We start from the raw sequence: 8016 nt of genomic DNA on the forward strand, positions 1-8016 counted from the left end.
CTAGACCTGTACGATTTTGGCAGCAATGGGTTAAAAGGGAGAGGTGGTATTACTGTTTACAACGAAGTCGAAATAAACTATTGGCGGCTGGCCAAACTAAGGGATTCTCCACGTTGGCCATTATACCAGTGGTGGAAGTGTGCATTTCCTCTATAATGGCTCATAACATTCATGCCCTAGACCGGTACAAATTTGTCAGCAGACGGTTAAAAGTGGGATATTGTATCCCGGTGTGCAACGAAGTCGAAATGAAATATTGCCAGCTGACCGACTAATATATCCTAAACGTGGACCATTTTAGCAGAGGTAGAGGTGGCCATTGCCTTTAAGATAAGCCAAGGCACTAACCCTGATGGCGTTGTCCATTATATCAGATGTAGAATATAATGTTGCCTCGAAAATTTCCCATGGTTCTTATGTTCTAGACTTAAAATATATTTAAAGAAATAAGAGATTCTCCTTGTGGGCTATTAAAAAGATTAGCGTAGGTGTTTTCTCATATATCGTATATCATAGATTAGTGTATTGGTAGGAAAAGGGTTTGGGAAGTACTCTTGTCTATCAAAATATTCTAACATACTTCTATCATCCCTTCCTAAATTTTACGGACGCCATCACGAGTTGGTTGACCGTTATGGAATAACCGTTTCACAAATGATATCGGATATGTTCCTTACGTCGTAACTACAATCCCCTTCCCTTTCATGAAAGTGACCTACCGAATAAGACTATTTACCGGATTTGTTATCACATAAGGAAAACGACGTGTGTCATGTGTACTACTAGTATTGTTTGATTATTTGCCTTTTTTTCATTTTTAGCCATGGCGTTGTCAGTTTGTTTCAGAGTTTATGAGTTTGACTGACTCTTTGGTATCGTTTGTCCCTCTTTTACTTGCTGGCCATTTTAAACGCAATAATTACCTTTACCCCTGTATCATGGTCCATGAGGAGACACTTTTAGTTTGACAAGTCGTCAATAGTTCAATTTGACTTTGAGGTATATAAAAGTACCCGCCTTTCTCTTGCTGACTAAGTCTTATGGGTCCAGGGAATAAGTGGTATGGTTCATTGTAGAGGCAATGCCTACCTCTTCCTCTGATATAATGATCCACGTGGAGAATTTCTTAGTTTTGCCGTCCGGCAATAGTTTATTTCGAATTCGTGATGAATCGGAGTACAACATCCCCCTTTTACCCCCCTACTGACAAATTCGTACGGGTTTATGACAAAATAACTATGGGCCATTACACAATTACTACATTTACCTCTGGTGTCATGACCTTGGTTTGGCCAGCTGGCAATAGTTCATTTCGACTAAGTCGTACGAGTCTAGGACATTAACGATTTGGGTCATTTTAGAGGCAATGGATACCTCTCCCTCTGATATAATGGCTTGCGTGGAAAATCTCTTCGTTTGGCCAACCAGTAATAGTTTATTTCGACTTCGTGGTAAACCGGGTAACTACCCTTTTGACCCACTACTGACACACTCGTACGGGTCTAGGCTATCGTTTAGTGGATAAATCGGGCATCTTTATGGATAACAATAACAAATATCTCTATTCAAGCTCTAATGTCTAATGTTACACTTAGGTGACGTTACAATGAATAGCGGCAGCGAGAACGTTACGTTTGTGATTTTGCTCTTTACATGCTTGGGCCGCACATGAGTTACATTACTTAATAATAAATAAAAATGATCACAACTTTAATTATTAAAGTTCTAATAAAATAAATTAAAACTTTAAAGTGTATATGTAAAATATTTAGCAGCCCACGGTGTATTTTCATTTTAATGTCCATATGCTAATCACACATTAACATTTTACTTTTCACAATTTACATATAACACATGTTAGTCTATGCTTTTTTCGTCTTTGCCTCACTCTGCCCTGCTGTACTTTCAAGTTCCAAAGAATTTAATTCTAACGGATAAAGTTTGATGATTTGTCTAGATATCAAACCAATTTTTGTTCGAAATATGGCTGATCGTGTAAGTCCATATTTCCCGTAAAATAATTTGTCAATGATCGCCAAAGTCCAATTTACTGTTGATTCCTAGTCCTGAATCTGAACTACATCTCCGACTTGAATATTCTATGTGTTTCGATCTGTGTATCAGTAATGGCGAATTTATGTATTCCTGCTTTCTTCTATTTGTGTAGTTTTCAAGAAATAATAAAAGAAACTTCGATATTCGTAGTTTCTGGTTCATGCGTAGTGTCTTTGATTCCTGGTTGTGAACTACAGTCTTCAATGCCGTTATACGGTAGCGTCTTGGTCCGTTTTCAATATATAATACATGTGATGGAGTAAGGGGTTCGTCGTACGTTTGGTCCGATGAAACGTATGTTAGTGGGCGATCACTGAGTAAAATTTCTACTTCAGTAATTATCGTGTTGAGTGTCGTCCATTTACCCTTTTTCGCTATTCCTCTCAATCTCTTCTACCATCCGCCGAACAAAATTATTCCATAAGAATTAAGCTTCTCGGTTTTATATGATGATTTTAATGAATGTCCAATTACTTATGCTCTCGCATCATACAAATCATTTACAAATACTAAACGTGATGCATGAAAGAAGTCTAACACAGCTCTTTGTTTATTAAAGCTGGAAATAATATTGTCAACATAAAAGTCTTTCTTAAACATAGTTGTCCAGTCTGTGGAATTGCAGTCAAATGTTTACGTATAACAGCATTAAGAATAAACGGAGATAAAGTTTCTCCAAATTAAACTGACTTGAATCTGTTTGCGGTTACTAGTAGTTGACTATTTGGGTCATCCGGGTTGCTAAGCTAAAATAATATAGTAACATCACGACCCTCTTCAATCAATATTAAGAAGGTATTTTGTCTATATCTGTCGACAAGGTGTATTTGTGCATTCTGAATCTGAGAAAAATTCCGGTTAAATCAGTAAAGTTTGGCCAAAAATCCATCAAACAATCGTTTAAGCTCAGATTAAAAGTGAATGTTTGCAGCTGCAGTCAAATACAATTCAGACTGGCGTGGTTGACGACTTTTTACGGAAATGATGGTGCAGTATTGAATAAACATTAGTTTTGGTTGATAGTTCATCAACTCGCTAGATAAATCCACGTTTTTCTTGTTCATTTATATTTTTTCAGTTTTTCTGTAAAAGTGTAAGTTCAGGACTAAGACGCTTAATGGCGTTTTCTGTTCTTCGTTGCGCAATACTTCTGTTGTCTATTAAGGTGTGGTGTTCCTCCTTACACGGTAACTTAGCAACATATCTTTCTGTTTCCATATGGTAACCTGTATAATTTGATTCATATACATCTTGGAATTGAATATTTTCAGATTTGTTGTCAGTATTATTAATAATAGCAGCTTTAACTTCCCAAAATTTCTCCAATATATACTCTTCAACTGTACGTGTGACCAAGTAATGTGTTCATTATTGGCGCATGTGTGTGGTCTGGTCAATTGATTGTGCCGGACAGAAGGTTACAGATTTCAAACTTGACGGTAGTATTTCCTGTTCCTCAAACTATTCGATCATAGACAATTGACCAGTAATAATTGAATTAGATAGAATTTAATAGAGAAAATTCAACCATTGGCTCATGTGAGACCGGGTGGGCTATTTTCAAGCCACTCAATTGCTTTAAATTGGTAATATTATGTACATAAGTCTTCATTGGTACAGCTTTTGCTGGTACAATCAAAACAAAAAATAGGTCATTTTCCGTTGTTTGCAGTAAGTAGGCAAATGGTACCATTATTTAGATGTCGAACTTTTTTGCCCTCACTTGTGTCACCAAATCCTGACAAGTTTATGGTCTCCTGTCTGGTAATTGTCAAATCAAGTTCTGTAGTTTTTTTCTGTGATGAAAGACACGTGTGCACCCTTGTCAAATAATGTGTTTGTGTTAGTACATGGAATGCCCAGGCTTACTTGCCCTACGGCAGATTTTAGTCTGTGTCAGTGAGTTAAGAAATGTACACGTTTTCTTCGCGTTGTGTTGTGTTTCCTGAATTGTGTTAATATTTACATTAGTGTTACTCTGCTTTTCATCTTTCAACCTCGTCTTTGTATAAATTAGTATGGTGGCATATTTTATATTTCCTGCAACTTTGGTGTGATTTGCAATCAGCTATATTGGGAGGTCAAAGACATTTAAAACATAAACGATCCCTTTTAACAATAGAAATATTTGCTGTGTGATCAATTATCTTAGTGCCGTTAACGGGGACATGTGATTTGTTACAAAAGTACACATGGTTTTACGTTTATTTTTCTGTTGATTTATTTTGTACGTTCCTTTGAATTGGTGTGAAGTGCTGCTGTAGTGGCATAAGTTTCCGTATGATCAGATGAATTGCCTTCCTCCGTAATGTTGAGTTCGTGAGATAGTATTTGTAATAGTTCATTTATTTGCCAACTATATATTCGAATCATGGTGTCTTGTTATATTTATGCGTACGTCCCCCGGTAACTTTTTCAATATATTAGGGACCAATAATGGGTCATATGTATTCTCTGTCAGACCAAGGGATTCTAAACCACGTACATATGGTTCAATTTGTCGTAAAAAATTACGTTAACTCTTGTATGAAGATATGTAAAATAATGCATTCGTGTACTTCTGCGTGATGTTGTGAACTTGTGGCATTTGTGTTTAGCGTTGATGTTTGTACTTAAATTTTGCTATTTGACGTATTTTTGTTTCTAAATTAAATAAATACTCATCAGAGTAAACGAATTCTATTTCGAAAGTTCATCGGAATGAGAAAGTTTTGTTCTGCTCTCCCCATTTTCGTCGAATTTCTAGAATATTCTGGAAACGGCGCTTCTATGTCCTGCTAGAATCGATTTCAGCTTCAAATTCGTCCTGGTTACTTGACACCAATATTGTTAAGATGATACATCGGGCAGCTATAAAGCTAACAATAACAAAAACGAATAGAATGTATGTATATCTATGCGGACTATAATGGTAACACATCACACTTAGGTAACATAATACTGATTAACAGCAGCGGAAACTTGATCAATTACTCCTTAACAAATTGTCTAAGTATCGGTACCCAATACGATTGTAGTACGTAAGTAAGCGTAGTGTTGAGTCCAAAGTGAAGTGAACGCTCGTGTGCGTCTGTCACTATCAGTTTGGTAAGTAAATGATTCGCAGGTAAAATACGGAAATTTGGTATTCTCTGAAATCATTGCGTTGTGAATCCTTCCATTGCATCTCACAACGCTTCCGTCATCTATGAAGAGTCCTAATTGTCTAATGCTAGGATATTTCCTTGTGTTGTTATCTCAGATGTTTAGTATATCAGTATATAAGTAGTTGGATATGGACCGCTGAACGTAAGCAGTTACACGAATCGCTTTCCTGAAAGTTCCATATTTCCAATTGTCTATAACGTTAATGATACCATAGTGATCAGTATGAACTTCATTGTTTAGAAATTTCTCGTATTCGTTTTCTTCTGTAATTGTAAATACCGTTAACTTATTGGTCTTTTTTAATGACACTATCGATGTTCTGATCGACGCCTATTCCTCGTATAAAGAGTTCGGTTGGGTTGCATTCTTTTGTGCAATATCTCCATTAATGTTGAATTTGTAGATTTTGCTATTTGTCGCACTCGATTCAATATAAATCAATTACTAGTAAACGGTTTCGATGATTTTAACCAGTGCAATACTATACAGCTATCCGACCAGAAAACCACGTTTTTACATTCAGGTCGATTTTACATGAAAAGCTAGTCTAGTTCCAATAACTGTGCCCATAAGTTCTAGTTGCGGTTATGTAAGGTTTTTCACTTGCGATCATCTGCTTTTCGCAATCACTAACGTAAGTTTGTTCCGTTGCTCAGATATTCAGTCGCAAAATACGTGTAGTTCAAGGTATTCCGAAGATTAGATGAAGCAAGGAGAATACAAATTTCGATGAAGTAGCAGTCATTTCAACATTCGGAAAACTTGTGCAAAAACAAACACTGTTTTAGTACTTGAATGAACAAACTCTAAAGTTAACGGAACCGGAAGATGTGGTAAATAAGATTATTGAAGATTCGACACGTACGTAAGTTAATACAACAATGCAGTCCCGTCATATTGAATCAAATACTAAAGTACTAGAACGCACACTTAAAATCCAGAAACTATACCGTTTGTTTCAACGCACAACATAGCCAACCCACACAACGCACAGTCGTTTAAAAACCAGTTAGCCCAAGCCAGTCTCACAATCAACACGCAATAAAGTACATTTCCTGCAGCCATTAATCAGTCACGGCCTACCAAAACTTACGCTTCCAACTTTCTAAGGCATCATTTTAGAATGGCAAACCTTCTGGGACTCATATGAGTCTGCCGTACATCCGAACCCTTCACTTACAAATATACAAAAAATATAACTGCTTGAAAGCTCATGAGCTTGCACACAAAGCACTAGGTTTAGAAACTCCTTCGCCTATAAATCAGTTAACAAGCTTACGATTTTGTTTTACGATCAAATTGAAGGTAGTGGCAGGGTCTAGACACTTTGGGTCAGACACATGAAACATACGGCACGCTACTTGATCCCATTATTGTTAACAAATTACCCGTGGAAGTCAGAAAATATCTCGCGCGAGAAAATAGAACAAAAACCTACGGGACCTCCGTAAACACATATTAGACGAGATCGTTATACCGGACACAGGACAATAGAGTCGACTCCCAAAATTGGTGAAATCTAAATCTTACAATAATATTGAGACTAGACCTAGCGTTTTCTGTCACGAAATACATGCACCAACTCATTACAGTAAAATAGCCGACACAGAATCCCGTATGAACAGATTAGATATTCTTTAACTGCCTTGGTATACACAGACTAAACGAATGTAAATCTAAACACACATGTACACATTGTAATGAGAAACACCATACAAACTTATGTAATGCACTTCTAAGAAACAACATAAAACAAGGGAATAAGGTAAGCCATATAAACAAGGGTAGTTACTCAGCGCATACGAATTTTCGCGCAAAAGATAATCAGAGCAGCAACCCGTTAAACCCACTATCTTCAAATTCGACCAACGTTCAACTCTTGAATGACATTCACGATGAGGAACATAATGCTACTATTTTGTATTCTCAATCGACAGAATTGCAATCAAAGGTACTTTTGAAAACTGCCGTAGCACAAGTAGGCTCAAATCAGTAATTTATTGATACGAACACTCTTTTTCACGAAGGAGCGCAAACACCTTTTTAAACGCAGAACTTAACTAAATTTACAGATAGCGGGAACAGAAATAATATATTTATCGGCATTTGGAGGTGCCGAGAAAGACGCGAGACACATAGAAAAGTCAACAATCTATCTGAAAACCGAAGCAGGACACGTCTTGTCAATCAAAGTACTGATAGTACAGATGATCGGCATGTCTCTACAGAATCACATACGTAACATTATTACACAGAACGGTTATTTGCGTGGTTTAAAGTTAGCGCACACGGTGACAAAGCAAGATTCATTCGAAATATCGTTGAAGGTAGGCGCATATCACAACGGGGACATTTTTAAAGATTATATAGTACGTGGAAACGATCTGACCGCCGTGAAATCCAAGATCGGATATATGCTTTCGGTACTTACATACGGTAAGAAATCAAACACGTCGAAAGCTAGTATGTTTAATGTTTTAGTATCACACAAAATTGAAGAATTCAATCTAGAGAAATTAGGAATTTAGATTCAATAGAAATAAATAGTAGGGAGGTAGACGAAGACGACAATGAATTTATTAAAATCTATCAGGACAGATCAATTGGGTTCTAAGAATAAATGTTTCGCTAGGTTACCTTGGACACGTGATGAATTGCCTATAAATAAAGCAGTCACGAACAAAAGGACAAAAAACGTCCTTCAAAGACTTGAAAGGACGTTACTCAAAATTCAGATACATGTATGTTAAAGAAGTACGGAAACATTATACAAGAACAGGAACGAAGAGGATTCATAGAGAAGGTAGATGAAAC

The sequence above is a fragment of the Mytilus trossulus genome, chromosome 8 (assembly GCF_036588685.1).
Source record: "Mytilus trossulus isolate FHL-02 chromosome 8, PNRI_Mtr1.1.1.hap1, whole genome shotgun sequence".
NCBI lineage: Eukaryota > Metazoa > Mollusca > Bivalvia > Mytilida > Mytilidae > Mytilus > Mytilus trossulus.